Here is a 12,276-nt window from a genome sequence, read left to right as displayed (position 1 = left end):
TGCCCAGCATCAACAACCGTACTGACTTTTCAAGCCTTTTTAATTACACACGAGCCCCTTGGCCCATCATTTTTTCTCTTACAACTACATTCACATTAACCACTTCATTCTTCAGAACATTTCCCTCCTTCTCCATTACTTCTCTGCTCTCTTGATGTGAAAGCACAGCCTCCCCCACTTCTTCCCTTTGCCTACCAACATTCACATTCTTCTGATTTAAATGACCTCCTTCGTTTGAGCTTCCTGCTTGCTCCATAATATCATTGAAGCCAACCTTCCTTCGTAAGTTCCAATCTTTCATTACAAACCAATCCCAATCCAACACTGTGAGAGCTTCCTCCCAACTCTTAGTCTGATCTGTATGTAACCAAGGTTTTCAAACCTCAAGCGTTCAACACTACATGCTCAAAAGTCATGGTTCATTCGACCACATTTATAAAAAAGAGATGGTAGGTTTTCATGTTTAGCCTTAATTCACGATCTCACCCCGTCTGGTCGCCTCATCAAAATCCAGCAATTAATGGTCGATCGATCTTCATTAAAGTTGTAAGCCTCAAGAAACCTCGTACAAGTTTGGATCTTCCGCCATTACTACTCTACCAAACCTCGCCCCCAAGGTTGTCGTATTCGCTAGGTTCATGTCTTCTGATAGGATATCATGCAATTGGATCCAAAAAGGACAAGTACTGAAATCAATTTCATCAATAGTTGCATATTGACCTCTTTCTTATAAACAGAGCAGATGACCTTGCACAGGCCAAGGTTTACCTCGAAGAATCGCCTACCCTCACTAATCGCAGGCAACTTGAAAAGAAATAAACTCTTACGAATTTCAGTTATCTCGAATCCTTCCTTGATATTCCAAGCCCTCTGCAATGCCTGTAGCATCACATGAACGCTAATCCTCTTTTCCGACAGAAGATTACCAGCGAGCACCATCACACTCTGATCTCCATCGCCATCAGTATTCCGTTCCCCCATCGTCAACCTCCATAACCTTCGATCAATCGTCGAAAAACTGGAAAAAAAATATAAGGAACATGTTTTTTTTTTTTTTGGAATCTGATTTTATTTTATTTTTTAAATATCACATGACACTGATGTGACCAGTACTAAAAAATACCTTGTTTTATAAAAATAATACTTTTAATTAATTATAACTGATGTTAAAAATACACTTAATTTTTTTAAAAAAAAATATCATGTCATTCTGAATTGGTTATGTCATCTTTTATATTGGGTTTGTACTTGGGATAGAAAGCAAATTTTTATAGCAATTGATTCAATTTTAGAATCGAAAATTCAATATGACCCTTTCAATGTAATAGTAAAAATTGCAATGATGTAAAATATAAATGCTTTATAGTTGCACCCTTATGTATTAAAAAAGACTTACATGTGCATCATCAAGCATCAAGCTTTCCTTCTATTATAATTGAACTTGTGTTAGCTTATTGGATATTCTTGCCTGTCGTGGCGGTGATGACACCACAAGCATGAACTCAGGGTCCATTGCTGGAGCTTCAAGAATCTCAAATGAAGCATACAACTCAATGTCAACGCTACCTTCTTCTCTGGCATCAACCACCAACTTCCAATTCTTTGTATTAGGGAGACAACTATGAACTGCCACAGGTCTTCCCCAACCAAAATGAGTGGCATAAAAGTTGATTCTTGGAGAGTTGCTAGTTCCCATAAACTTCCCAATATTGCATCTCTATAATGGCATTGTTGGATTTCGAGCCCAAGCTTCAAAGTCCCTCGTATTTTTATTTGCGTGTATAAAGACACTATCTTGTTCATCTCCAAAGCAAATCTCCCATGCCCTCCATCTCCCACCAAGTCTCTTACTTTCATCATCACAAAAGTAAATTGCACAGTGGGTCCAAAATAGTTGTCTAGTATTGGTGGATGAAAAATTCTTGGTCCAGTAGCCAAGAAGAATCTATAAGTGACCTCTTCTTCTGGATCAAGACGCTGGTTTCTCATCACAGATCTCCAAACATGGCTACTAATATCTTGCAAGGAGGAAATTTTGCTGCTAATGATGCATCATCAACTATCCATTATAAATAAAGAAGTCAAAGTCCGCATCTAGAAATTAGAACATATATTATAAATATATAAAGCTTGAGATGTGTCAAATCAAATGAGTTAAGCTATTTTAGTAAAATAGATTACTCTCAAACAAACTTAATATATGAAGAGTTTAATATGGTATCATGAGCCATTTGGTCGGGAACAAAGAAAACCAACCAAAAAAAAAGAATGAAAAATGAAAAAAAATAGATTAAAAAGAAAGAAAGAAAAGAAGAAAATTGAATAGGCTTAACACCTCTAATATTAAAATAAAAAAAAACATTACAGGCATTGGCAAAAAGAAGAAAAATGAAAAAAAAACTGAGAAAAAAAAAGTAAAATAATAGAGGGAATATTAGAAATAAAAATGTTAAAGAATTCATACATCTAAAATTTAAAGATAAATTGGGTATAAAAAGTTTGATAATGTCCAACCAAATTATCTAAACTATTTTGCTGAAATAGACTATCTTCGGAAACGTATTTTGTATAAAAAGTTTAATAATGCCCCTAAATTAACCTTTTCTTTTAGTTTTAATATTTTTCCCCTTTTCAAGTTGAAGATCCCCTCACATAATGGAAATGGCTGATGATGTGAATCCATGGACCCCTTCAGATTATTACTCTCCATTACTTCTCTAAATGGGATTCGTACAGGTCGTGCTATGTTACCATGAGGAAACCATCGTTCAAATGAAGCAAGCTTTGAATTATTCGAATTCGATGCTATGTGGTTCAAGAAATCCCAGAAAGGCTTCACATCTGCAAGACAATGGTTTATCGAACAAGCGATGAAGATGCCATCCACAAGCTCCATAACTTGGACAGCCAATAATGGGATCTGACTTCCTTCAATGTTCTTGGATCAGTAAAGTGGGAAGAAGGAGTGAAGAAATGGAGGAATATAAGTGGGTTCAAGAATGTCCCCAGTTGTAGTGTTCTCTGCTATAGAATGAACAAAACTTGCTCCGGCGTTGTTGCAGGGATGAAGATGGAGAAGGTATCATTGCCGCCGCCGTGAGGGATGATAACCAAACGGCCGACAAGGGGAAAGAAGAAATCGAGGGTGGAAGAAAGAGGGTCCTTAAGGTGCTGGATCGTTGTTTCTATGTGCTCATCAGCATCATCAGATGAGGACGATGATGATAAGGTGGGTGTGTGAAAAAGAAGCCCCTTCTGGCCATACTCACTTAGAAGAAACTGGAGATCCCATGGATTGAGCTCAATTGCTTTAGGTGAATCGCCATTATCAAGTTGACTTCGTGCTTGAATTGTAGCCTTGGAGACAACTCGGATAGCTGCCATGGTATTGTGTGGATGGTGTTTCTCTACAATTGCGTCAGCTGCACCATTTAAAAACCGTATATAGAAGAAACCACAAATCAATGGGATTTGGATTTATTGGACAGCGATTGATTCGATGAATGTCTTAATTATAAAAATAAAATTTTATTAATACTTAAAAATTATTATAATATATTTTTTTAAAAAAATTTAAAATAATTATGATTATAACATCTCTTATACAATGTATCTCTTATACAATGTATTGATACTTTTTGAATACTACGTGACAAAATCTTTAACATTGGTTTGATTAAATTATACAGTTGTTATAGTGTCATGTGAAACATTTATTAAATAAATGAATTTAAACTATTCATCGCCCCAGCATTCAATCTCTCATTAATGTTACCGTTCATCTAATCATCTGACGTGTGGTATATATGGGTTCCACGTAAGCTGCTCTGCTTATGTATATTTAAATAATCAAGAAAAAATTAGTGACAAGAAATAAAATTGTAGAATAAGGGGGAAAAATGTGAAGAGTCTTTGAAAATAAAGATTGTGAAAGAAAATTTGCATATTATAAATCCGTTCATTTCCCGACTGATTTAACTATAAGTTTCTTTTTTTTTTTCAATTTTTCCAACATTAAAATATTACTCATGAATTTACGTCAAATGGTTTGTTTATTTAAAAAAAACCTGTTTTATTAATATCCAAAAAAATATAATCTATAAGAAAAAAAATAATAAGCCTCTAGTACAATCTAAGGAAAGCAAAGGGAAAAAAAAAAAAGGGAAAAACACTACTCTTAATCCCTACACCTTGTTTGAATTTCAGTGTATGTTCTTGTATTTATTTTTTAAGTATTTTAAGTTCCTACACTTTTCTTTATCTATAATGTTAATTTCTATATTTTCAAATGGACATTATGTGACACAAACTGTGCTAATAATGTTAATGTGTCAATTAACATCGCTATTTTTGTATTTACATGTTAACTTAAAATTGATACAAATTTTTTAATAAGCAAAAAAAAATACCTACATTAGATAAAATAAAAAAAATTCAAAAACATTATGTTGATCATTTAATAGTCTAGGTCCATCTTTGTTATTTTATCTAATGTAAGCTTTTTTATTTTTGTTTATTAAAAAACCTATATCATTATCAATGTCACTAAGTACAAAATTAATTGTGATAATTAATATTTCAGCAATATTAATATCATTTGTGCCACTTTAATATTCTTTAAAAATATAGAGATATAGTAAGAAAAAAGTATAAGGATTTATATCAAAATAATTTTTTCAAAAAAAAAAAAGACAAACAATACGAAGCCAAGTACAACGAAATTGGGTACAACTTCACGGGCCAACTATTGAGCCCAACTCACAATACATCTGACGAAAGAGATGCTGTAATCAGCCACTTTACAGCTCAAACAACAAATATGCACCTACTATTTTAGGGTGAATCGGATCTAAAAAACACTCAAAAAAATTATTTATAAATAAAAATTAACAATAAGTTTTATTTAAAAAAATAAATAATATTTTTATTTTAACAAAAATGCATTCTGTATTAATTATGATCTATAAATAATTTTTTGAGTAATCCTTGAATGTAATTTTTCATTAATTTTATTGAGTTGAAAAGGCATTTTTATCTCTCAACTATTGCTCAGAGATATTTAATATTTTAAATTTGCATAGGATTCAATTTTGTCTTTAAAAAAATTAAATTTAATTGTTAGTTAATTAAAAAAATTACAAAAAATGATCTAAAAATTACAAAAAAATACTTATAAAATTGCAAATAAGTATACTATAAAAAATTGATATCAATTAAGTCTCTAAAATAATGGTTCATCAAAATCATATTTTGAATTTTTATGAGGGTAAGGAATAACATTTATATCTTATTATTTATATGTAGCTTAAAGGATTTAATTTATATCAATCTTCTTATAGGGTATTTATGTGTAATTTTAAAAGTTATTTTTTATAATTATTGAGATTCTTTTTTAAATTTTTTGATCAACTGACAATCAAAATAAAATTTTTAATGCCAATAGTGTACTATTTTTAAATGTTAAAGGAAAAAATTACATTACATAAAAATTTAGAATACCATATGCTCCTGAATAAATAGTCAAGGGGCAAAAATATCATTTAATCTGATTTTATTTTCAAATTTTTTATGAAAAATTTCATCAAAGGACCATTGATGGTATTTATTTACGATTTAGACCAAAAACAATCTGAAACATCACTGTTAAATTTTATGTTTGAATTGAAATTAAATTACAAAGCAAAATGACTATCGTTTACATTGAACAAGACACATGATAGATTTAATAAGTAACAACAAGAGATACGAAATAATATTATGCATCTAATATGTCAGTTACATTACTTAAAAGTAACATGACAAATAATGATTAATATTAGATGGATGCTCAATGATTAATATTATTTGTTAATTTTCTATCGTTACTTGTTAAATTTATTATATTACTTGTTCAACATTTAACCTATAATAAATACATTACTTAATTTACTTGTTAAGTAATGTTTTACTTGTTTGACGCATAATGTTAGATGTTAATTTCCTATCATTGCCTGATGAGTCACATTATATGCTACTTGTTGAACATCTAACATGTAATGAAAAAAATTTTGTCAAGTTACTTTTTAAGTAATGTAATTGACTTGTTAGAGACACAATATTACTTATTAATCCTCTTTCTTTACTTATTAAGTCCATTATATGTCTTATTCAATTTAATTGAAGAATGATGTTTTAATCATTTTGCTTTCTAATTTAATTTCAGTTATATATAAAATCCTTCGGTAATATTTCAAATTAGTTTGAACTTGATTTGTAAATAAATCACACCACTTGTCTTTTAATGAAACTGATCTCCCTTGTTTTTTATTGTATAAGTAGACTTATTAAAAAAAATGCTAATTATATCTTTATCTTCACTCACATCAATCGTTTAAAAAAGTTGGAATAGATAAAACAAACAATAAAAATGATAGAAAAACATCCCTAAAATATTTAAATGATAATTAGATATTGTAAAGTTTGATAATTATTTTTTAGTTTCTGGAAAATTGCCTCATGTTTTTGTGTGAAATGACATGTTTGTCCATGTTTTAAAATTTATCAATGAAGTTCAACAACTAAAAATCAATTACTACTATTTTTTTGAAAATGTTTCTTAAATGAATATATTATTAGAATGGAATAATAACTTACAAATTTCTCCGTGCAAATTTTTTATCAGTAAAGTCTAATAATTAAAAATCAGTTACTACTCTCTTTTGGAAAATGACTAGTTTCCTTGGAAAAATAATTAGCATAGAATAACAAATTACAAGTTTGTTTGTACAAATTTTATCTTCTAAAAACCTTACCTGATCCAAAATATAAAATATTAAATAACTTTTATACTTGTTTCTTCAACTATACCCTTGCTTCATTTATTACTCTTTTAAAAAAAATCATGCATTTGACTTTTGATTACTATTATCAAGATTTCAATATAAGGCATTTAATGAGGATATAAATGAAATGATATTGACATTTTTAAGAATTTAATGTCTCAACTAGCATCATTTATAAATCGTGAATTAACTAACTATGACTTATATTATAGTTCGGATGGAGTAATGCATGCTTGCAACATATCCTATTTTGGATCCACAACTAATTTTTGACATGGATAGTTTTGCAAGACAAAACTGCCCACACTACATGGCATGAAAATAATAATCAATTCTGTCCTGATTAACAATTTCATCTGTAGAAAACAATGATACACTCTATCCATAAATTGTAAGAGATTGTATGAAAATTCAATAAATTACAGCAATTAGTAGTGCTAATCCACTTGCTTACAATATACTTGCCGGAGCAATACCCCGAAAAAAACAAATGCATTTGTGCTTTGAATCTAAAACTTTGCCGGATCGGTTGCCGTACGAATTCAACTTCTTTGACAGAAAATTGCGGAAAACGAAGGGCTCATGTAAAATTAACATCTACTACTCAGTTATTCAGACTAATTCGTAGCGGAAATGGAAACGGACACACTTCAAGTTGGAAACGGAAGCGATTCAACTTTGAACTGAGCGCTCTCTCTGTTCTCCGAAAGGGACTCAGCAGAAGCGCTCTCTCCATTGTCGCATGCAATCTGATAGTGATTTTTTTAATGTTTGAATTGAGGGTGTTTGAGTCTTTTGATCATTGAAATTAATTTCATTGTAGTCCTCATAGACAAATGTGAGATTTCAGGTTTTAATAGGCCTCTTTTGTGTGATTATGTCCCATCCTCGTCTTATATTGAAATTTTCCTATTAGATTATGTTGGTGGCTTCCCCTCCCCCCCAAGGCAATTACAATCAAATTCTTTTAAAATATATAAATAATAATTTAATTCTTTAAAATACTATAATTTTCTTGAAGTTTTTTAAAATTTTTTTATCATTAATAAATTTATATTAATTATTAAATTATTCTTGTTGAAAATAAATGATTCACAACTTTCCTTCTTATATTCATAATTTTTTATCTTAAATTCGCAACAATACAATAGCAGATCACAACTTCGTACGTTAAATTCTTTATTTGCTATTGTATTGTTGTAAATATAAGAAGGAAAGTTGTGAATCATTTATTTTTAATAAGAGTAATTTGATAATTTATATAAAATTCATTAATGACAGAAAAGTTTTTAGAAACTTCCAAAGAATTATGGCTTTTTGAAGAATCAAATTATCATTTATATATTTTAGAGGAATTTTATTTTCATTTTTTCTTTTTCTAATTTCATATTTTGCGTACGGGAGAGGTTTAATAATGTTGATTAACTATCAAATAAGGACTTGGTTGTCCTTTTGCCATGTTTTTTCAGACCTTTCGTCTGTAACCACTGCATAATTTTTGCGACCAAGATATAATAGAGGTGGCTTCCTCCTCTGCAATGGAAGTACCGCTATAAATCTGGATTGTGAAATTGGATTTGATAACTTAGATTTAATAATTTTTAAAATATAAATTTAATTTGAATGGTTTATATTTACAAAATGGAAGAGCAGTGAATGAAAAATATAATGGAGAGAAACTCACCCTGGATATGTATAACTTCTCGTCCCATGATTTGACTCAAATTAATCAAGGAAAGATCAAAGTTACACTCTGCTTCCTTTTACATATAAGATGCTTTACCAAAATAAAGAGTGATCCTAGTAATAAAGTGTCTTATATATATAATATATATATATATATAAAGAAATAATGTTTTATTTGTTCCTTTTAGTTTATATATATATATATATAAAGAAATAATGTTTTTTTCCTTTTAGTTTTAATCTTGAAATTTGAGAAAAAAGGGTAATTTTACGCAAATAACAAAACATCTTCGTCATATTCTTACTGACTACATTTTTCATAATGATATTCATACCCTTTAATTAATAAGAGTATAATGTATTTAACCAATAAATGCTAATTTAGTTTGTGAGGATTTGATTCATTTTAAATCTGGATCTTTTATATTAAAATTTAAACAATTCAAATTTCATTACCTTGATGAGTACCAAGGTACTTTTCACATAAAACCAATTTCGAGTTGTAGTGGTTTAAATAATAATGAGTGACTAAGCAATTTGTATAATGATAATTTACAACTTTTTTAGAATAATAATTGTTCACGCTAAAACATAGGGAAAATAAATTTATTAAAAAATACATGATGATGTCATCTCAAATTGGTATAAACTTTGAAGCTGATCTCATCTCTTAGACAAGTAGTGGGATATTGGATTCCAAATGCTTGCAAACATAGAAAATCCTAGTGGGAGTGCTTTATTCTTGGTCCAACCCTTTGCCCCTTTATTGTACTGGCAAAAATAGCATAACATCGCGGAGGAATATAATTAAATTAAGACAGCTGATTCATTTTTTAAAAAAAAAACTAATCATTTAGTTTTTGAAATTTTTACCTTGACTCATTATAATTTAATCCTTAAAATTTTAACTCGATTGTAAATCAATTCCTAAACTTTACTTCTTACAACTTAGTCTGTAAAATTTCAGCATCTTAAATATTGATCCTTACATTTTAAAAATTAAAACTATAAAGATTAAAAATATTTTAAACTTTCAATACTTATAATATTTATAAAGATTAAAAGGTTTTTAATCTTTATAATTTTACTTTTAAAATATAAGGACTGATATTTAAGATGTTGAAACTTAGGGATTAAGTTGTAAGAAGTAAAGTTCAGGGATTGATTTATAACTAAGTCAAAACTTCAAGAACTGAGTTATAATAAGTCAAAGTTGAATGATTAAGTTATAACTATGTCAAAACTTTAAAGACCAAATGGTTAATTTTTTTATTTTTTAAAATATAGGGATCAATATTTAAAATATTAAAACTTTAAGGATTAAATTATAAGAGATAAAGTTCAGAAATTGATTTACAACTAAGTCAAAACTTTAAGAATTGAGTTATAATAAGTTAAAATTGAGAGATTGAATTATAAGGTCAAAATTAAAAGGATATTAACTTTACTTTTTTTATTATTTTTTTTAGTGGAGAACTTAAGACTATTAAAATCAAAGGCAAACAGAAGCTGCAAGGACATCACCTACAGGCATACAAGACAAACTTTCATCATTCTCCACTGATAAAAGGTGGCGAATGATCAAAGATTTCAAACAATTATATACCCTTATATCAAAATACATATGTATATATATACTAGTAACGCTGCGTTATATTGTGGACTAGGTAGAGTAATATCTAAAAAAATTGTACATCTTTTAATTACTCCATTTGATTTTATTTATCTATCACTTCTAGCTTATTTTATCAGAATAAAAAAATTTAAACCTATTAAATTTATTTAAAAATTAAATAAGTTTTCAACTTTATCCCTATTAAAAATACATAAAAATTAATAGAGGCACCTTATGAATAAGACCAAAATTATGCAACCTTCCGTGCATTTAATAGTAGTAAAAGGGTAAAGATAAACATAAAATTTAGAGGCACCCTATAAATAACACCAAAATAGATATTTTTTTCTATCATATAAATAAGACTAGAGAAATATACCTTTATTAAATGCCTTATATGAGTCCTAATAATGACTATTAAAATTTCAATAGATTTTTTAATTTCAAAAGGAATAATACATGAAGTAACAGTATAGCTGAAAAAAATCCCTATTGCCTTATATTTTAAATCAATCATAACTTTTAAAAAATACCCTACAGACTAATATACAACAAAACACACGACAGAACGGTGACATGGCATCATTTGTCTTCTTTGAAAAATTATAAAAAATAAAAAACTTTACTGTTTCATTACCGTAATATATAGAAATACCTCTCATCTTATGTGAAATCTAATGATCAAGAGAAAAAAAAATTGGAAAAAAAAACAATTGTGAGGTTTGCAAGTAGGGACTGGGTTTTAGTGCTCATTACAGTGATGAGATCTAAATAATCTAGTTTTTAATCTAAATGGTCCAAATTTAAATTATTATTATATATTTTTATTTTATATTTATTAAAATAAAAATTTAAAGATAATATTAAAACATTTTTATTTTTAATATAGTCTAAATTTAATTTGAAGTCCAATTTAATAGTAAAATTTTCATAATTGCTATATATTGACTATTTAGATATACTTTACACAATCCAAATTTAATCTAATATTAATATGAATTGTGCAAAGTACACTTGAATAGCCAATATACATCAAATATAAAAATTTTAATATTAAATTAAATTATTGAAATTAAATCTAAATCATATTAAAAATAAAAAATTTATTAAAATTATTATTTAAATAAATATAATATATAATAACAGTTTAAATTTTTGTACAATCTAACTTAAAATCTGAATAATTTAGACTTCGTTAGAGTGGTGTGATTGTGTCCTTGTAAGCAGGGGCATGAGGTGCAACTGCAAGTGGGGCCTTATACGCCACGCATAAACCCTGGTTTATTTTTCTATTTTTTCGTCAAACGCGTAAACCCAAGTTAGTGGTACTAGCTTTCGTCCTTCACGATTTTGAGCATGTTTGGATTAGATGCAAACCTCAGTTAGAATGGGATTAATTGCAGTTAGAATATAAAATGTTAAAAAAGTTTTGTTTGGATTAACATAATTTTTAACCTCAGTTGGCATCTGAACGCGTGTTAATACTGAAGCTTACTCATTTGGCTTTTTTCTCCAGAGTGTCAGTGTTAATATCCATTGGAAGCATTTACATTTTGATGATTTTTCTCTCTTGCTTTTTTATTTACCAGCTGCACCTTTCCTTTCCTTTATACATGGTGTCGTGACCTCCAGCAGCTTCAAAGCCCACAGATCTACTTCTTCCTTCAGAATTCAAGCTGTGTTGAAGCACCTCTAGCCGATCTTCAGCTCTCCATCCTGATTCCCGCCGTTCAATAATCGGTCGGTTTTCAAGTACCTTGCTTTAACAGTTTAACGATGAGAGAGTTCCTCCGTAGTCTGCACCACTCTTCGTACTCTTTCTTTGTGACACACAGGCATGGGTCATCTCATCCTCCTCCACAAACTCCAAGTCTTCTTTATTTGATTCCTCGCTCTCCAACTTCGCATTCAACTTTGCGAAGTAGCCTTCCCAGTGTTGCATGATGTCATCTTCAATCTGGTTTTGAGATAAGAACCTTGAGAAATTAACGCTAAACAAGGAGTCTCTATATGAAACACCACCTCTCTATTGGAGTATCAGCTTCGGTTCTACACTCTTGCTTGTTTTCTTAGCCATGAACATTAACCCTCCACCTTGATTGCTTCCATCCGCATCGAGAGTTGTTGCACTAACCCCACGTTCACCAAAAGCAT

The 12,276-nt window shown here is 29.2% G+C and overlaps 1 pseudogene; it reads right to left on the bottom strand.

Annotated features, from left to right (window-relative positions):
- Positions 1 to 1,413: 1,413 nt before the first annotated feature.
- LOC129322542 (uncharacterized acetyltransferase At3g50280-like) lies at positions 1,414 to 12,276 on the bottom strand (annotated as a pseudogene).

Source organism: Prosopis cineraria, unplaced genomic scaffold (genome assembly GCF_029017545.1).
Source record: "Prosopis cineraria cultivar Desert tree isolate PC_DT_omini unplaced genomic scaffold, ASM2901754v1 PC10, whole genome shotgun sequence".
NCBI classification, from domain to species: Eukaryota; Viridiplantae; Streptophyta; class Magnoliopsida; order Fabales; family Fabaceae; genus Prosopis; species Prosopis cineraria.
Note: the sequence above shows the minus strand (reverse complement) of the source record. Positions and strands in the feature narration are given on the sequence as shown.